This window comes from Onthophagus taurus, unplaced genomic scaffold (genome assembly GCF_036711975.1).
Source record: "Onthophagus taurus isolate NC unplaced genomic scaffold, IU_Otau_3.0 ScKx7SY_16, whole genome shotgun sequence".
Classification (NCBI taxonomy): Eukaryota; Metazoa; Arthropoda; class Insecta; order Coleoptera; family Scarabaeidae; genus Onthophagus; species Onthophagus taurus.
In genome coordinates, this window is record NW_027248941.1 from 2,307,163 (window position 1) to 2,317,363 (window position 10,201).

At 33.3% G+C, this 10,201-nt stretch overlaps 2 protein-coding genes across 4 annotated transcripts in view; both read left to right on the plus strand.

Annotated features, from left to right (window-relative positions):
- Nucleotides 1-10,201, plus strand: part of LOC111418720 (Zinc finger protein swm) — a 62,057-nt gene that overhangs the window by 24,106 nt on the left and 27,750 nt on the right. For 2 of the 3 annotated variants that reach the window (XM_071201071.1, XM_071201072.1), the window contains 3 exons: nt 7,791-8,250; nt 8,470-8,780; nt 8,836-9,780. The gene's annotated coding sequence lies outside the window, so the exon portion shown is untranslated. Of the gene's footprint in view, nt 1-7,790; nt 8,251-8,469; nt 8,781-8,835; nt 9,781-10,201 lie in introns of those variants that run through there. The other variant, XM_071201073.1, reaches the window with a different exon arrangement.
- Nucleotides 8,695-10,201, plus strand: part of LOC111418665 (alpha-tocopherol transfer protein-like) — a 40,829-nt gene continuing 39,322 nt past the window's right edge. The window contains exon 1 of the mRNA XM_023051289.2: nt 8,695-8,780. The gene's annotated coding sequence lies outside the window, so the exon portion shown is untranslated. The remainder of the gene's footprint in view (nt 8,781-10,201) is intronic.

Genomic DNA, 10,201 nt, shown 5'->3' on the forward strand with positions numbered 1-10,201 from the left:
AAAAAATTTGCTTCTATTCTTCTAAATTTACCTTTTGTCATCGGAGATAAATGTGGATAATTTTCATTAAACATTCTGCAAGTTCTACTAAGAACTTTGTCGCACTTTTCGTGCACAAAAAATAAATTATGGATTTCTTCATTATTTACGTTATTAATATTCATTTTAACTGGTTTTAGACTCAAAAGCATCAAACAACGTAAATCAGACTTTGACGTTTATTAATAAGTCATTAAACATTTGTTTTCCATGGCACACTAGGTTAATATCGATATATGTGAGCATTTTTCAAAAAACCCTAATTATTTCCCAAACTATTAATGTTAGGCATAGGACTTATGGAATATAAAAGATGTAAAATGAGTCGCCGAAGACGACTAAGTAATAAAATATGGGGGGTGCCATTTAAAAAAATTAAGTTATGGTGCTTCCAAACTTCGAAAAGATAACGTGTCATAGTAAAGTGACCAAACGATCTAGACAGCCATTCTCGGCACCAAAACATACTCCATCATGTTGTTTAAGCATGTTCTGAATCCTAAATTGATATCTCAAAAATTGAGTGTTTTATGATTTTTTGAACAAATGTCCGCTGGAGCAGATTTTTCTAGAAAAAATCGAATAACTCGAGAACAGCAGAATCAAATTGCAGAAAGTAAAGTTATTTATAAACCTTCAAAACCGACAAATCCAAATATGTAAAAATATACAGGGTGTTCCATTTAAAAAAATAAAGTAGGTGGCGACTTCCGGTATAATCGGAAGTGCTAGAAATCTGAAAATATTTTAGATGAAGAGAATGTAATTGATAATACTTAAGTCTGCATTCTCAAATTTTTTGTTTGGCCAGAACCCCAGAAACGTCTAATGACCGGTCTCGCTGAGACACCCTGTATATATATAGTGATATCTAGTACTAACTAGCGTTATCTATCATTGTCAATAGAACTAACATTAGACCTAAAACTAGAAACATTCGGGTTTAGCCGCACGTCTCTCAAGACGGCTAAACCAGAATGCTTCTAGTTCTAGGTCTTGTGTTAGTTCTAGTGATTGTGTTAATGTAAAACTAGAACTAACACTAGAACTAGAAACATTTGGGTTTAGCCGTGCGTCTTCAGACGCACGGCTAAACCCGAAACTTTCTAGTTCTAGGTCTAGTGTTAGTTCTAGTTTTAGTTCGATAAAAATATTAAAATAGTGATATTTAGTACTAACTAGCGCTATCTAGCATTGTCACTAGAACTAAGATTCGATCTAGAACTAGAATCATTCGGGTTTAGCCGTCTTGAGAGACGTGCGGCTAAACCCGAATGTTTCTAGTTCTAGATCGAGTGCTAGTTCGATTTTTAGTTCAATAAAATTATACAACAATCTAGCACTTAATAGCAATTAAAACTAGAACTAACATTAAAACTAGAAAGTTTCGGCTTTAACCATGCGTCTTCAGGCATCTTTTTATTTTTTATCTAATATACATAACATTTCGCATTAACGGGAATATCTTTATCTTATCTTATGATTTAATAAGAAATAATAATAATTATTTACCGAGATTTCGTTTCGTAGTTGGTGATAAAATTGGGTTCGATGTGTTTTGAGCCACTTTGAAAATTTTTTTTAACGATTTTCCACGAAAATTTATTAATCAATTACACCTCCATCTATCGATTTTAATGGTGACTAAAATAACATAATGAAGTTAGTTACAAATTTAATTTTTTGAATCACTTTTCCGTGTAAAATTCCGAACCGAACTGAAACTATGTCCACGGCGAAAACGAAAAGCGAAACTTCTCCCTCCTCTAAAACTTGACTTTTAGGTTATAGAAGGGGATTCGGGGGGGATGCTCGTTCGATAAAAGCTCTTAATAAGCGCTAAAATATGAATATAATATGAATTTCCGGGATGTTTACATTCAAACGCTTAATAAAGCTCAACTTTATTGGGGGTAAATTTAATATTTATTTTACTTTTTTTATATAAAAACGTCACTTTTGTAAGTGGATTCGAGAACTCTTCGTGATTTTTAAATTATTCACGACGACGCGTTACGGATGTTGCTTCTTTCCGGAGTGGAAATTGTGGTTTGGTACTAAAAGAGTAAACAAAAATCAACGTGGAAAAGTCTGGCTTAGAGGGGCTGTCACACGCGCGTCGAACTAAAAACTAAAACCGAGAAAAAGGTTCTCTTGGGCTTAATGGAAACGAAATAGAAATAAAAAAAAAAATAGAAAACTGAAATCGCGCCGGGAAAGTTACAAGATTTTTTCTGCCAAAACTTCCCGGCGAAACGAAGTTTCTCAATCATTTTAATTACTTTTCAAAATTGGTATTCTCGGGTGTAATATGGACGAAAAGTAAGTAAAAATTATTTTGATGCAAACAAATTTTGAGGTTAAATGTCACTTTTGACATTTAAATTTTTGACAGTTGAAATGAAAAGATTTTTAAACTTTTTTTTAGTTCTTCAGATTTAATTTTCGTGTTAAAAGTGACGACGTTTGGTTTTTTGGCTGGATTTTGTATCGCATCGATCGGCAATCACATAACGATCAAGATGCTGGCAGTCACGTTAATCGTGTACGATCTACTTCCGGCCATGGGTTACCGATTTCAAATTGACCTGGTTGACACGTTGAAACACCACGCCCACGCCGAAATAAATTACTTAAAGTGGCACGTAAAAAAAAATCCCATCTGTTTTATCGGCGGATGTCTTTTAGCTATCTCACTGAGGCAATGAATAAAAAAATTTTAAAATTACGTTTATTTTATTCAAATTCTTCGGAATTGGAAACCGAGGCAGCTGAGCTGCCGAGGCAATAGTTTTAGATTTTCAGTACTAACATATTATTTAGAAACGAAGGCAGTGATTTTAGTACTTAATATAAAGTAAACGTTTCTTTAATACAAATACTTTACAAAAAAGCCGAGGCAGCCATACTGCCGAGGCAATGGGCCAAGATTTTTAATAATCATAATATATTATTTAGAAACCGAGGCAGCTTTGCTGCCGAGGCAGTGATTTTAGTACTTAATATAAAGTAAACTTTTCTTTAATACAAATATTTTACTAAAAAGCCGAGGCAGCCATGCTGCCGAGGCAATGGGCCAAGATTTTCAATAATCATAATATATTATTTAGAAACCGAGGCAGCTTTGCTGCCGAGGCAGTGATTTTAGTACTTAATATAAAGTAAACTTTTCTTTAATACAAATATTTTACTAAAAAGCCGAGGCAGCCATGCTGCCGAGGCAATGGGTCAAGATTTTCAATAATCATAATATATTATTTAAAAACCGAGGCAGCTTTGCTGCCGAGGCAGTGATTCTAGTACTTAATATAAAGTAAACTTTTCTTTAATACAAATACTTTACTTAAAAACCGAGGTAGTCATGCTGCCGAGGCAATAGGTCAAGATTTTCAATAATAATAATATATTATTTAGAAACCGAGACAGCTTTGCTGCCGAGGCAGTAATTCTAGTACTTAATATAAGTAAACTTTCCTTTAATACATATACTTTACTTAAAAGCCGAGGCTGTGGATCAAGATTTTCAATAATAATAATATATTATTTAGAAACCGAGGCAGCTTTGCTGCCGAAGCAGTAATTCCGGTACTTAATATAAAGTAAACTTTTCTTTAATACAAATACTTTACAAAAAAGCCGAGGCAGCCATGCTGCCGAGGCAATAGGCCAAGATTTTCAATAATCATAATATATTATTTAGAAGCCGAGGCAGCTTTGCTGCCGAGGCAGTGATTTTAGTACTTAATATAAAGTAAACTTTTCTTTAATACAAATATTTTACTAAAAAGCCGAGGCAGCCATGCTGCCGAGGCAATGGGTCAAGATTTTCAATAATCATAATATATTATTTAAAAACCGAGGCAGCTTTGCTGCCGAGGCAGTGATTCTAGTACTTAATATAAAGTAAACTTTTCTTTAATACAAATACTTTACTTAAAAACCGAGGTAGTCATGCTGCCGAGGCAATAGGTCAAGATTTTCAATAATAATAATATATTATTTATAAACCGAGACAGCTTTGCTGCCGAGGCAGTAATTCTAGTACTTAATATAAGTAAACTTTCCTTTAATACAAATACTTTAGTTAAAAGCCGAGGCTGTGGATCAAGATTTTCAATAATAATAATATATTATTTAGAAACCGAGGCAGCTTTGCTGCCGAGGCAGTAATTCCGGTACTTAATATAAAGTAAACTTTTCTTTAATACAAATATTTCACTAAAAAGCCGAGGCAGCCATGCTGCCGAGGCAATGGGTCAAGATTTTCAATAATTATAATATATTATTTAAAACCCGAGGCAGCTTTGCTGCCGAGGCAGTGATTTTAGTACTTAATATAAAGTAAACTTTTCTTTAATACAAATATTTTACTAAAAAGCCGAGGCAGCCATGCTGCCGAGGCAATGGGTCAAGATTTTCAATAATCATAATATATTATTTAAAAACCGAGGCAGCTGTGCTGCCGAGGCAGTGATTCTAGTATAATATAAAGTAATCTTTTTTTAGCTGTGCTGCTGAGGTCGTGGTTCAAGGTTTTCAATAATAATAATGTATTTTATATTATATTTATTATTTATGTTTACCTTATAAATTAACAATTTAAATCCATCGATAAAGAACCTCGAAAAGTTAAAACATAAACATTCAGCGTGTTGAGTACTTGTCGAAATTTTGAGGTTATGTTTCCTACATTTCAAAAATACTCAAAGTGGTGGCGCGAAATTTACATTTAAAGTGTTAATTTATAAGATCGATCGAGATAAACATAAATGTTGATGTTATTATAGTAAAATTTTAACCAGGATAGTTTTACCATTAGTTTTTACCTTTCTTACAGTAAATTCAGGTTTCTATAGATTTGGCTGAAGATGGGCATTTCGCCCGAAACTAGTCTCATATATATTAATAAAAAGAAAGGAAGTAGTTTTTGTCGTTTTATTAATACGAATGATTCTAGTTTTACATTTGTACTGTCACTAGAACTAACATTAAAACTAGAACTAGAAACATTTGGGTTTAGCCGTCTTTAGAGACGTGTGGCTAAACCCAAATGATTCTAGTTCTTGGTTTAATGTTAATTCCAGTTTTACACTTGCACTATCACTAGAACTAACACTAAACCATGAACTAGAATCATTTGGGTTTAGCCGCACGTCTCTAAAGACGGCTAAACCCGAATGATTCTAGTTCTAGGTATAGTGTTAGTTCTAGTTTATACTTGTACTGTCACTAGAACTAACATTAAACCTAGAACTAGAAACATTCGGGTTTAGCCGCACGTCTCTAAAGACAGCTAAACCGGATTTTTTCTAGTTCTAGGTCTAGTATTAGTTCTAGTTTTACACTAGCATTGTTACTATGTTGAACTAACACTATACCTAGAACTAGAATCATTTGGGTGTAGCCGCATGTCGTTAAAGACGACTAAACCCGAATGTTTCTAGTTCTAGATGAATTACTCTTAGTTCAACAAAAATATACAACAATCTAGCGCTGAATAACAAAACTAGAACTAACACTAGACCTAGAACTAGAAAGTTAGACGCACGGCTAAACCCGAATGTTTCTAGTTCTAGATCTAGTGTTAGTTCTAGTTTTGCACTAACACTATCACTATGTAGAACTAACACTATACCTAGAACTAGAATCATTCGGGTTTAGCCCCACGTCTCTAAAGACGGCTAAACCCGAATGATTCTAGTTCTTGGTCTAGTATTAGTTCTAGTTTTACTCTAGCACTGTTACTATGTTGAAGTAACACTATACCTAGAACTAGAATCATTTGGTAGCCGCACGTCGTTAAAGACGGCTAAACCCGAATGTTTCTAGATCTAGTAGAATTACTCTTAGTTCAACAAAAATATACAACAATCTAGCTCTGAATAACAAAACTAGAACTAACACTAGACCTAGAACTAGAAAGTTTCGGGTTTAGCCGTGCGTCTGTAGACGCACGGCTAAACCCGAATGTTTCTAGTTCTAGATCTAGTGTTAGTTCTAGTTTTGCACTAGCACTGTTACTATGTTGAACTAACACTATACCTAGAACTAGAATCATTCGGGTTTAGCCGTCTTTAGAGACGTGGGGCTAAACCCGTGGGGTTGCACATGGTTGCACTAGCACTGTTACTATGTTGAACTAACACTATACCTAGAACTAGAATCATTCGGGTTTAGCCGTACGTCTCTAAAGACGGCTAAAACCGAATTATTCTAGTTGTAGGTCTTGTGTTAGTTCTAGTGATAGTGCTAGTGTAAAACTAGAACTAACACAAGACCTAGAACTGGAAACATTCGGGTTTAGCCATGCGTCCTCAGACTTCAGCCGTCTTCAGATACTTTCTAGTTCTAGGTCTAGTGTTAGTTCTAGTTTTAGTTCAATAAAATTATACAACAATCTCTAGCGCTGAATAGCAATCAAAAGTTGGAAGTTTCGGCTTTAAACGTGCGTTTTTATTAGGCAGGTTTTTATTTATCTGTATCTTTGATTATATACAGCGTGTCCCGTATCTTCCGCATCAGAGCATTATACGGTTGTAGAATACATTATTCTGAAGCGATCTTTCTAATAAATTTTTTTCGAAATGTTTATAATAATCGCACGGGAACTGTTTAACGACGACCAATAACGGACAACTTTGATTCATCGAAAAAGTTTATTTCTCTTTCCATGACGAATCTATTGGTGAGTACACGTGGGAAACGAGTTATCATCGGCGTAGCGGACCGGCCGAGGGTGGCACCGATTACCTGAGTCTGATTTGCGATCTGCTGATTGGACGAAAAACAATTCCTTTAAACAGTTCCCGTGCGGTTATTATAAACATTTCGAAAAAATTTTATTAGAAAGATCGCTTCAGAATAATGTATCCTACAACCGTATAATGCTCTGATACGGAAGATACGGGACACGCTGTATAATATGGATTGAGCCAACGAGAGAGATAGCTTGCGCAAGGTGATCGAACCGAGATAGACATAGAAGCGTACTGACATATAATGGGCGTGCGTTAATTTTGGCGGTAAATTTAAAACAAAATTAATGACTATAGTCCGTTAGACTTTGCTACGCACAAAGGCTACGCAGTTCCCATATAGGCGGTAAATTGTTGATTTGGTTTAAATTAGGAAATAAATGAAGAAAAATATAAGTACCATAATTTCGGCTTGGATTTTAAATAAATAATAGAAAATTTATAATAATTTTAATTTATTTATAATACTTACAGGTGATGTGAAACTGTATTATCGCGAACTTTGCACACGAAACAATACATTTTTAAACATAACGGTGTGACTGGCTGTGACATAACAAAACGATAAACGTCAAATGGAAGAGGTTTGACACTTTTGTGCGCATGCGCCTGTCTGTTTAGTACCGTTTTATGTCTATCTTTGTTACACTTTCACATTATCGCTTTCCATCTGCGTCGATTCACCTTGAGCCACATTTTTGTTAGTAGATATATTCAGTTAGCTCAATCCATATTATATATAATCAAAGATCTGTATAATATACACAACATTCATTGCCTACATTTATTTTATTATATTATTATTACCTGTCAATAATATCAAATATTTGTATTCATATAAACTATCATTTGAAATGGATTAATTGACAAAATTTGACGTTTAAATGTCAACGTAATTATTTTGAGTGTTTAAAAATTCTTTGTGAAAATTGCTACAAAATGATGTAATAAAATTTGTTTTAAATAAATTTGTAATAATAATTACTTTCATTTCAGTTATCTCAAGGACCCAAACGCAACTTCAGTAACTTCCGGTTTAATCTCCGGAATTTTCACGGGATTCGTCACCGAACAACTACCAAGAACAAGCACGTTTCTTATGGGACTTGTAATAATACTGTTCGAAGTCCTGGAAGTGTTTAGCAGAGAGTACATTTTAATATCGATGATGGTTTTACCGATTTTCGCATTTTTCGACGTTTTGGGAACGTTTTTGAAAACGTCCACGCAGAGTAACATCGATTTCACCAAATGTAACCCTACGTTTAGCGTGAGTTTCCTCGGTGGTTTTCTTATTGGGATGACCATCGAGGATACGTTCAATAAATTGGGGGTTTTTGAGTACTAAAAAAATTAATTGACAATGAAATTAGTCAATTTTTTTTATGTTTATGACGTTGACAAGAATGAGAAAGAGTGAAAAATTTTTTGGACCACAAAATTTATTCTAAATGAAGTGAGTAATTAATTTATTTAATTTGTAATTAATTCAATCGTTAATTAGAATTAATTTATATTATTGGTTAAAATTTAAAAAAAAAAATAATTTTAAAAAATCTCGATAGATGGCGTAAATGAAATTTTACAGTTTCCTTTATCGATCTTATTAGTGATAAAGATAACCTCAAAAAAATTTTTTTTTAAATTAAATTTAAATTTTTTTTTTTTAATTTAGTGATGATTCAAGACCAAAACAAACTCACGTTATTCTACAAGGAAGTATAACGGGATTTCTTGGAGGTTATGTCGTAAAATCAATTAGCGGAGCTTTAGCGATTATAGTGGGGTCAACAATACTCATATACGAATTGGCCTCACACGCGAAAAATTCCAACGCCGAAGCCCATAATGAATTAACCCAAATAATGGATGATTTCTGCGGGTTTTTATCGCTTTTACCGGGGACTAAATTGGTTTCTGGAGGATTGAAATACGCCCGGAGCAACACGAGCTATTTCGCATCGTTTATCGGAGGATTCCTTATCGGTGAGTCGATTCCGATTAATTAATTAATAGGATTTAAATAAATAAATTAAATAAGGTTTTGGTGTTCCGGATTTGGCGAAAAAATCTCCGTTAGCGGTGAGTTTTAACGCACAGTTGCTTTTGGACTGTAGAGAAGTGATTGGAGCGGGAGATTTAAATTAAATTAATTAAAGATGTCGTTTAAATAAAAAATGATGGTCCAAAAGTCGAGTTTAAATGGGATGTAAAAAAACTTACCTTTTAAGGAGACGTTTAACTCACTAATTTTTATTGATTCACCGATTTATTTGTTTTAATTTATCACAACGATTATTATTATTAAGAACAACTTATTTGAGGGTTGTTTTTAATGAGATTTATTGCCGAATTTGTTTTTAACGCGGTTTCCGCCAACGATTTTTTATTGCCAAAATTAGTTGCGGGTATAGATGGCGCTAGTGAAGTTGGCAAAAATGGATCAATGAAGTGATTCGTTTATTTTGAGTTAATTTGATTTAAAAAATTTAATTTTTGTTTCTATTTTTGTCTCTAAAGGTGGTTAAGCCCGAATGTTTCTAGTTCTAATGTCAATGTTAGTTCTAGTTTTAGTTATTATTAGATTGTTTCATATTTTATTGAACTAAAACTTGGTATTGTTTAGCTAGATTTTTTTTTTGTACTTGAATCTACAGGGTGTTTTTCGTAACTGGTTCGTTAGAACTTTTTTTAGGTTCCACTATTCGTAAAGTTGATAAGTGAAAAGTTTTTATTTATATCTTTTTGTAATTAAGTTTTTGTAACATTGTGACTATCACTTAGTTTTAATGTTCCTCAATATTTTGGCTTCCTTTTGACTCCCGACCTTGTACCAATTTGAAATTGTTATTTTTCTCCTTTGTTTTTACTAATTCTATGAGATCCAACCTTAAAGCGCCTTCCTCCAGCATTCCATTGGCATCATAATCCAAATAAATAGTAGATATCTATTTGTTTAATAAAAAAAAATCTATTTAATTTTAAATCTGCGTTTTTATTTATTACCTTTTTGACAAAACGATTTTTTATTTAAACGGAGTAGCTTTTTAGTCATTTAAATTTCGTCTGATCTATATTTTAAGTAGCTCAAGGTCGATTAGACATTAATCAAGAGAAAAAAGATTTCTCTTCCTTCTTTATTGTTAGTTCAGCTACTCAACCATAGATGTCACCGGATAAGCCGCCTAAAATTATACCTCCTAATACATACTTCAAAATTTCGAAGAAAATTTTAAACTTAGTAGGTCAAGGTCGATTAGAGGTCATTCAAGGGTAATTCAAGGTGACTACCTCAAAATTTCGAGACAAATTTTCAATTTTAAGTAGGTCAAGGTCGATTAGAGGTCATTCAAGGGTAATTCAAGGTGACTACCTCAAAATTTCGAGACAAATTTTCAATTTTAAGT